Consider the following 7,407-nt stretch of genomic DNA (forward strand, 5'->3'; position numbering starts at 1 on the left):
AAAACACAACGTCGACACATCCCATTTTTTCACAGAAAACAGAGGTGTTTTTTGCAAAGGTCCTACCTGTAGATTTTGGCCTCTAGCTCAGCTGGCACCTAGAGAAACTTACCAAACCTGTGCATTTTTGAAAACTAGAGACCTAGAGGACTCCAAGATGGGGTGACTTGTGGGGCTCTGACTAGGTTCTGTTACCCAGAATCCTTTGCAAACCTCACAATTTGGCTAAAAAAACAAATTTTCCTCACATTTCGGTGACAGAAAGTTCTGGAATCTGAGAGGAGCCACAAATTTCCTTCCACCCAGCGTTCCCCCAAGTCTCCCGATAAAAATGCTACCTCACTTGTGTGGGTAGGCCTAGTGCCCACGACAGGAAATGCCCCAAAACACAACGTGGACACATCCCATTTTTTCACAGAAAACAGGTGTTTTTTCCAAAGGGCCTACCTGTAGATATTGCCCTCTAGCTCAGCCGGCACCTAGGGAAACCTACCAAACCTGTGCATTTTTGAAAACTAGAGACCTAGGGGAATCCAAGATGGGGTGACTTGTGGGGCTCTGACCAGGTTCTGTTACCCAGAATCCTTTGCAAACATCAAAATTTGGCTAAAAAACACATTTTCCTCACATTTCGGTGACAGAAAGTTCTGGAATCTGAGAGGAGCCACAAATTTCCTTTTACCCAGCGTTCCCCCAAGTCTCCCGATAAAAATTATACCTCACTTGTGTGGGTAGGCCTAGCGCCCGTGACAGGAACTTCCCAAAAACAGAACGTGGACACATCACAAGTTTTTTTGGCTTTGTTTCTAAACTGTTCTGGTCTTGTTTGATTTAGATAAATATTGGCTTTTTTTCTAAACTGGTGTGGTGTCCATTTTGCAGTGTTTTCACTGTATGACTGTGTATGTTGGTACAAATACTTTACACATTGCCTTTGGGATAAGCCTGACTGCTTGTGCCAAGCTCCCAAGGGGGTGAGCAGGGGCTATCCCAGTGTGTAGCTCCCTTACCCTGACTAGAGTGAGGGTCCCTGCTTGGACATAGTGCAAACTGAATGCTACCCAAAGACCCCATTTCTAACACCACCTGAAATGGCTTGAAGCAGGGATGCCTGTTTGCCCCCTTTCGTTTCTCATTATATATGGCAGATCTGCCCAATGTGTTGAGTAAGGCAGCCAGTGGTACAGCAGAATTAGGCTCTTACCCTTCAGGTACATTCGTTTATGTGGATGATATTGCCATTTTAGACCTGACTCCGAAAGGTCTCCAGACATCTTCATACCTCATCATCCTGCTCATATACTCTTTTCCTAAAGGTAAGTAAAAATAAAACTAAGATTATGGGGTTTCCTCCAAAAGGAGTTTCAGATAAATTCAAAGTATGAGTGGTTTCCTAATAAGTATGTCATAGAAGCAGTAGAATTTATCCTTATCTTGGCAGATTTATTTGAGCAAATTTGGCTGGTAGCGAACATATCACACATACATCAAATAGGGCATTGGCCCATGGAAATGCACTAAAGAAACTTTATGGAGCAACAGGTCAAAGGTACTTTAATCATGTTTCAACAGTATACAAAATAATGATTCCACTGACACTCTTATATGCTATAGAGACAATAAGAATTAGTCAGTGGCACATTATGCATAAGCTGGAGGGGAAGATTCTTCACACTATTTGCACTTTAAATTCCATGATATCAATAGAAGCTCTAAGGTTGGAATTAGGATTGGTAAGCACTTTCATAAGATGATTGGCTGCTATATTACGTTGGTACCATTGCCTATTACATCCTAAAGAAAAGTCCTTAAGGAGTCTTATGGCTTCGGAATGTCATTCCACAACTATTGAGACTTAATTCATATTTTAACTGCACTTCAGCACTTTACTTTGACTAGACTGGATATTCAGATTATAAATTGTTTATCTTAAACACTATTTAAAATATACTATGATAAATTGGCCCATTGAAAATGATATAGAGATGTGTAGAGGAAAGTCTTGTTTCCGTTATATTATTCAATCTTGTCAGGCATCTGTTCCTTATGTGTATTTGAAGTGGAACTAGGATCATAGAGTGCGAAGATGCATAATGCTATATAGACTGAAATGTTTACCAATACAATCAGTGATGGATGCATGGCAGAACGTAATTTGGGAAGAGACAATATGCACCTTGTTTAAAAATGATGTACAGACGATTGAACACGCTATATTTGCTTGTCCTGCCTTAAAAAATTATCAACAGAGATTTTAAAAACCACTTTTTAAAAATATGGTATTATATCAGCAATAGCCGCTAAGGAAGATGATAAATTGTCCAGTTAATGAATTGATGTATTGTATTTTTGTTTTACATTTTTAGCTCCTTTTTAAAGCTGTATTAATAGATGTCATTTTGAATATTGTAGATCTCAATGTAAGATCTAACTTTCTAATAAAAACGTGAGAACTTGTAGTGCAGGTTGGGTAATACACAATAAATTAGTAATGGATTAGTGAGTTTACAGTCATACAAATTATTTATATCCTGTAGTCTTTGGTGGTGTGGAGAAGGGTTGCGTGCATGGATACCTTTTACATTAAGTGGATGCTATGGAACAGTGTTCTTTTCTGAATTTTGGGAACTAGGGTTCTCCCCATTGAAATAAATCAGGGATGTTGGGTTCGAGAGTCTTCTTGTTGCATAGGCTAAAATAGATTCCAGGATAGCAATCATATTGTTTTGTCCTGCTCTTATTTATCTGGTGGTAGAAAAAAGTAGTCAACCAGCATATGCTGAAACTCCAATCCTAGTACTCTGGGGGATGCTCTCCAATGCATTTATATTCTCCAGGCCTGTGCAGATTGTTCTGAAATATTTGGATATTTAAGACCCTCTTAACTTATTTTTCATATTGTGAGATACTGAAGCCCAGATGTACCTTTGTTTCCTAGGGAGCTTGCATGGCACATAGCGACTCAAACATTGGCATTGATCAAGTTTCTCACGCAAAAGGTCGTTTTCCGCTGAAGGTATCCACGAGCAGTGCTATAAATGGCTTTGCATCGCCTAGAATAAAATTCCATGGTATAGAATGTAAAGGGGGCATTATTGGGTTGGAACTGCTTAAACTCCCATAAGAGTTAGATAAACCCATGGCTAGTAAAGCCACACAAGGTTGCATGACTTAGCATTGCATGGAATATGAGCACTAAATTAAAAAGTGCAAAAAAGTGGCAAAAGTTACAGATTTCTGAATGTATAATACTAGTGATAATCGCAAAAACCCACAGTTTACCCATGGTCAATCGTCTGCGCAAAGGTAGTTGTACATCAGGGTATACTTAGAGTACAAAAGTCACACAAGATACTTATTGATAGCTTTTACACTAAGGGACAATGCTACTTAAGGTACAGCATCACAGAAGCACAACATTTTTTATGTTTGTTTTTTCGGCAGCCGAGGGACACACAACCTGATGTGAATACAATGAGACCAATTTTTTGTCAATGTAATGCAGCTCAAGCACAGTTGAATTTTGCACTGCATTGGGTTGCATGAATCATTGTCAGTTTCCCCTTTGTATGTTATGGAATTTTTTTTAGGAAATTGTCACATGTAGTGGGATTGTTGATAGCAATGTATTTAATTAGATTGGTATTGTGGATATGCTAAAATCAAAGCAAATAAAATAATTGGAGTGGGGAGGAGACATGTGACTTCCTCAATTATTCTAAACGTGGTTGACTCCACCACATGTGTGACATACTCTGAGTTGAAAGCATGTGTCCTAGAATGATCATTTCCTCTGTCTAAAACTTTTTTTTCCCAACTTAGATATGAATATTGACACCATGTAATTCATTATCGGTTAGCATAAGGAATAGTTTCTAGTTTCAAGAACTTACTCCTCTTTCAACTCTAGACCACCCTCGCCCTGTCCACATCTCCACCTACTTGTATTTATTCTCAACTTTCACCATGATAGGATCTTCTGATACCAGTATCCTCTCCTACATTCTCCCTCTCCTTTTCCCACCTGCATTTCCATGTTTTTCTCAACCTTTCCTTTGTTCTCCTCCTGTCCTCTCTTCCACATACATCAACCTCTCTACCCCTCTGTCCTTTGTCCTACCCAGATCCTGTCCTTTCTTACCCACCTATCAACTCTTTCTCTCATCCTGGACTGCCTTAACCTCCTGGCAGTCACCTCTCCCTCAATTCCCTCTTCATCTCATCTCTTCCCTTCTCTATGCCTCCCTCTTCCCACCACCCTGCTGTCCCTTCCCCTTGGCACACCCTATCTTCGCCTATGTCTTCTCTCCCTCACTTTGTCCACACTTCCAATTACATTATCCCCTCCTTCTCTTTGCCTGTCCTCTCCTATTCTCATACTGTCTCCCCGTAATGAATTTGTGCGGTGGTTGCTTAGTGGGTACCAACATCATTTTTATCAGACTTTGACTAATAGCAAGGGAGAAAAAGACAGAAAAGTGAGAAGGAAGGAGGAACTGAAAGATATAAATATGTTGACATAGAGAGACATCTGGTGTGAAAAAGAACTTGGTATACTTCGTTAAAGAGACACGAAGTATAGGATGGAAGTTAAAGAAATCATGTGCAATCAATACTAAATAGCCTTGGTATTTGGCTATTCTGGCATTCAGCTGCACCGACATCCGGCCTGGAAGAAAATCCCTGAACTTATTATTATGTCTGTATTTTGTTTTTACAAGTTAAGCACTGCTACCTTCTGTTCTAGTTTTCCTTTACTTTCTCCTCTCACACTGTTCTTATTTCCCATGCCCTGCTCTGTGTTCAACTCACACTTCATTTCTGTTGCCCTTGTTATTTTTTAGGTCAAGTCTATTAGACAGCGCATGTGCTTTACGTTGTGAGACATTGTGGGGTTACCAATAGTATACTGGGGCTTGGAGCCTGCCTACTGCTTACCATTGTTTTGCTTTCCTGTCACTCTTATTTGCCTGCTTCACATTTGGGTCCCAGGTTGTCAACCATGTGTTTGTCCCTCCCATGGAGCACAGCCTATTTACCATACCTTTTGATTGGTTGGTTGCCATGCTTCTACTGCTTGCTTTTCCAGCACTACTTCTGTTTTTGGGCTATGCACTTCATGGAAGTTAATATGTTTTTCAGATTTCTCCCTCATATACTTCTCCCCCACTGCACTTTGTGTTATTGTCGGTCACCCATGTGCTTCTACCCATCACCTCTATGGTACATTCGCTCTTTTGTCATGCACTGTTGCTTTCAGGCGTGTTTGCTTCTCCTCCACCCACTTCATGTTATTCCGCCACCCATTGCTTCTCCTCTTCACCCCACCCTGTATGTTATTTCTGTCCTTCCTCCACCCATTGTGTTGCTTCAGCCCACCCATAGCCTTCTTTCCTGTTGCCCATTGCTTCTTCTCCCCACTCCTGTCCTCTATGTTGCTTCAGTCCCCCTGCCCTCCATATTGCTTCCTACCACTCATACACTCCTTATGCTTCTCTTGCCCACTCCCACATTGCTTCCCCAACCATGTTCTCTATGCTGCCCTACCCACGCCCTCTCTGTTGAAGCTCCCCACCTATGCCCTGTGTGTTGTCCCCCCACCTCTCTTCCAAGTCATTAGATTTATTTTATCTCGATTAGCCATGCTTCACACAATGGGGGATGACGTACTGAATGATTAAAAAACATTGACAAATCCAATGGGTCTCAAAGGTCAAACCTACTGGCTTTGACAGTGCATCTTTCACTTAGTTCTCTCACTTTGTTGATTCCCCTTACACTATCTCGCTTTCCCCTACAGAATCAGCTGTTGGTGGATCTTGACGGCATGGCCACTGGTCGGGCCCAAGAGGTCCCGGACCAGGGCTGGGCCTGGGTGGTGCTGCTGGCAGTCGTGCTGTCCCAGGGAATGACCTTTGGCTTCCCATCATGTATTGCCGTCTTCTACACGGACATCCAAGCCTCCTTCCAGGCCAGCAACAGTGAGACATCGTGGTTCCCATCCATTGTGACAGCAGTGCTGCACGCGGGGGGTAAGAGAGCAGGCTGGAGAGACTTTTGTTTTTTAACTACAGCACTGCTCCTATAATTCTGTTCCTCATATTAACTCCATCATCATCATCATAATAACTTTATTTCGGCTAGAAGCCATAAAAGTAGACAATACAAAACATAACATGATTAGGGAACATGTCAGTTAACAATTATAAGGATATAAGAATAGCATTATTTTTAAAAAATTTACGGTATCCCAAAAGATATAAAAATATTAGGTCATTATAATTTAACTCCAATCAATTAAAACTTATCAAACTAAATAAATATAATCTAAAACCGAATTATTTAAAACATGTGATTATAACAATTCTCTAGTTCATATCTTCCCTATGTTCTACAAGTACCTCACCGCTGAGGAGCCAGTTTTATCATTTATCTCAGTTGTCTGGTATAAAGGGAGAAAATTCCATAGTTTACTTTAAGGGCCCTAGAAAAATAATGGGGTCACAAAATTAAAAAAAATAAAAATAAAAAAACAAGCAAATCATCATTATTCTTTAAATCTGAAGATCCAGACCATTGTGTCTTTGGCTTCAGCCAGTTAAGATCTATTATGTAAAATAAGTATGATCTAAAACCAATGTGTTAAAAATACATGTTTATAATAATTCTCTTGTTCTTATGGCCCATGCACTTCGCAAGTATCCCGCAACAGAAAAAACTATTTTATAATTTGTGTCAGTTGTTAGAAATCGTAATGCTGTATTCCATTCCCTTATCCCAACTGCCTTACATAATGGAGCAATCCACTTTTTCCTAGGTACCAGATATCTAGGGCAGAAAAACATGAAGTGCACGAGTGACTCTTTTGTCTTTTGACAATGGTGGCAGTATATTAAATTGCAGTCCTCTGATCTCCATTGCGCTGTAAATGACTTAAGCGGGAGGGTCCCTAATCTAAACTTGATGAATAGTGTTTTAGTATAGGGAGGGTTTACATTATCCAAATAGGCCTCAAATTTGGGGCTGCATTTATGGTCTAAGAACTGTAGAGTCAGACTGCCATGATTTTTTAACCAAATTTGGCCCATAATGTTCTCCCAATAGCACCTTTTTACACGCTCCTTTGTTTCCTTGGTCAAATTATGAGGAGCACTACATACCTCTTCCATCTTTAGGAATTTACACGTATCTCTAATGTGTCTGAACCAAGGGATCTTTAGTACGCTGTCACTTACGAGAAATTCATCTAATGCTATATGGAGGTTGGACCGATACTCTGAGGTCCAAAGACGAATCCAATACATCAGTGGTCTTAGTGCAATTTCATTATGTATTTCATTTAGGGCTAAGTCAAATCTGAGCGGGGTGAGAGGGGTGCTCATCGGCAACTTCAGGAAGTTTTGTATA

General features: G+C 40.4%; 1 protein-coding gene across 1 annotated transcript in view; it reads left to right on the forward strand.

Moving 5' to 3' along the window:
- The window catches only part of LOC138245991 (monocarboxylate transporter 13-like), a 66,204-nt gene extending 60,054 nt beyond the window's left edge, over positions 1-6,150 (forward strand). Inside the window, exon 4 of the mRNA XM_069200118.1 lies at positions 5,801-6,150. The gene's annotated coding sequence lies outside the window, so the exon portion shown is untranslated. The remainder of the gene's footprint in view (positions 1-5,800) is intronic.
- The last annotated feature ends 1,257 nt before the right edge of the window (positions 6,151-7,407 follow it).

This window comes from Pleurodeles waltl, chromosome 7 (genome assembly GCF_031143425.1).
Source record: "Pleurodeles waltl isolate 20211129_DDA chromosome 7, aPleWal1.hap1.20221129, whole genome shotgun sequence".
Lineage (NCBI taxonomy): Eukaryota > Metazoa > Chordata > Amphibia > Caudata > Salamandridae > Pleurodeles > Pleurodeles waltl.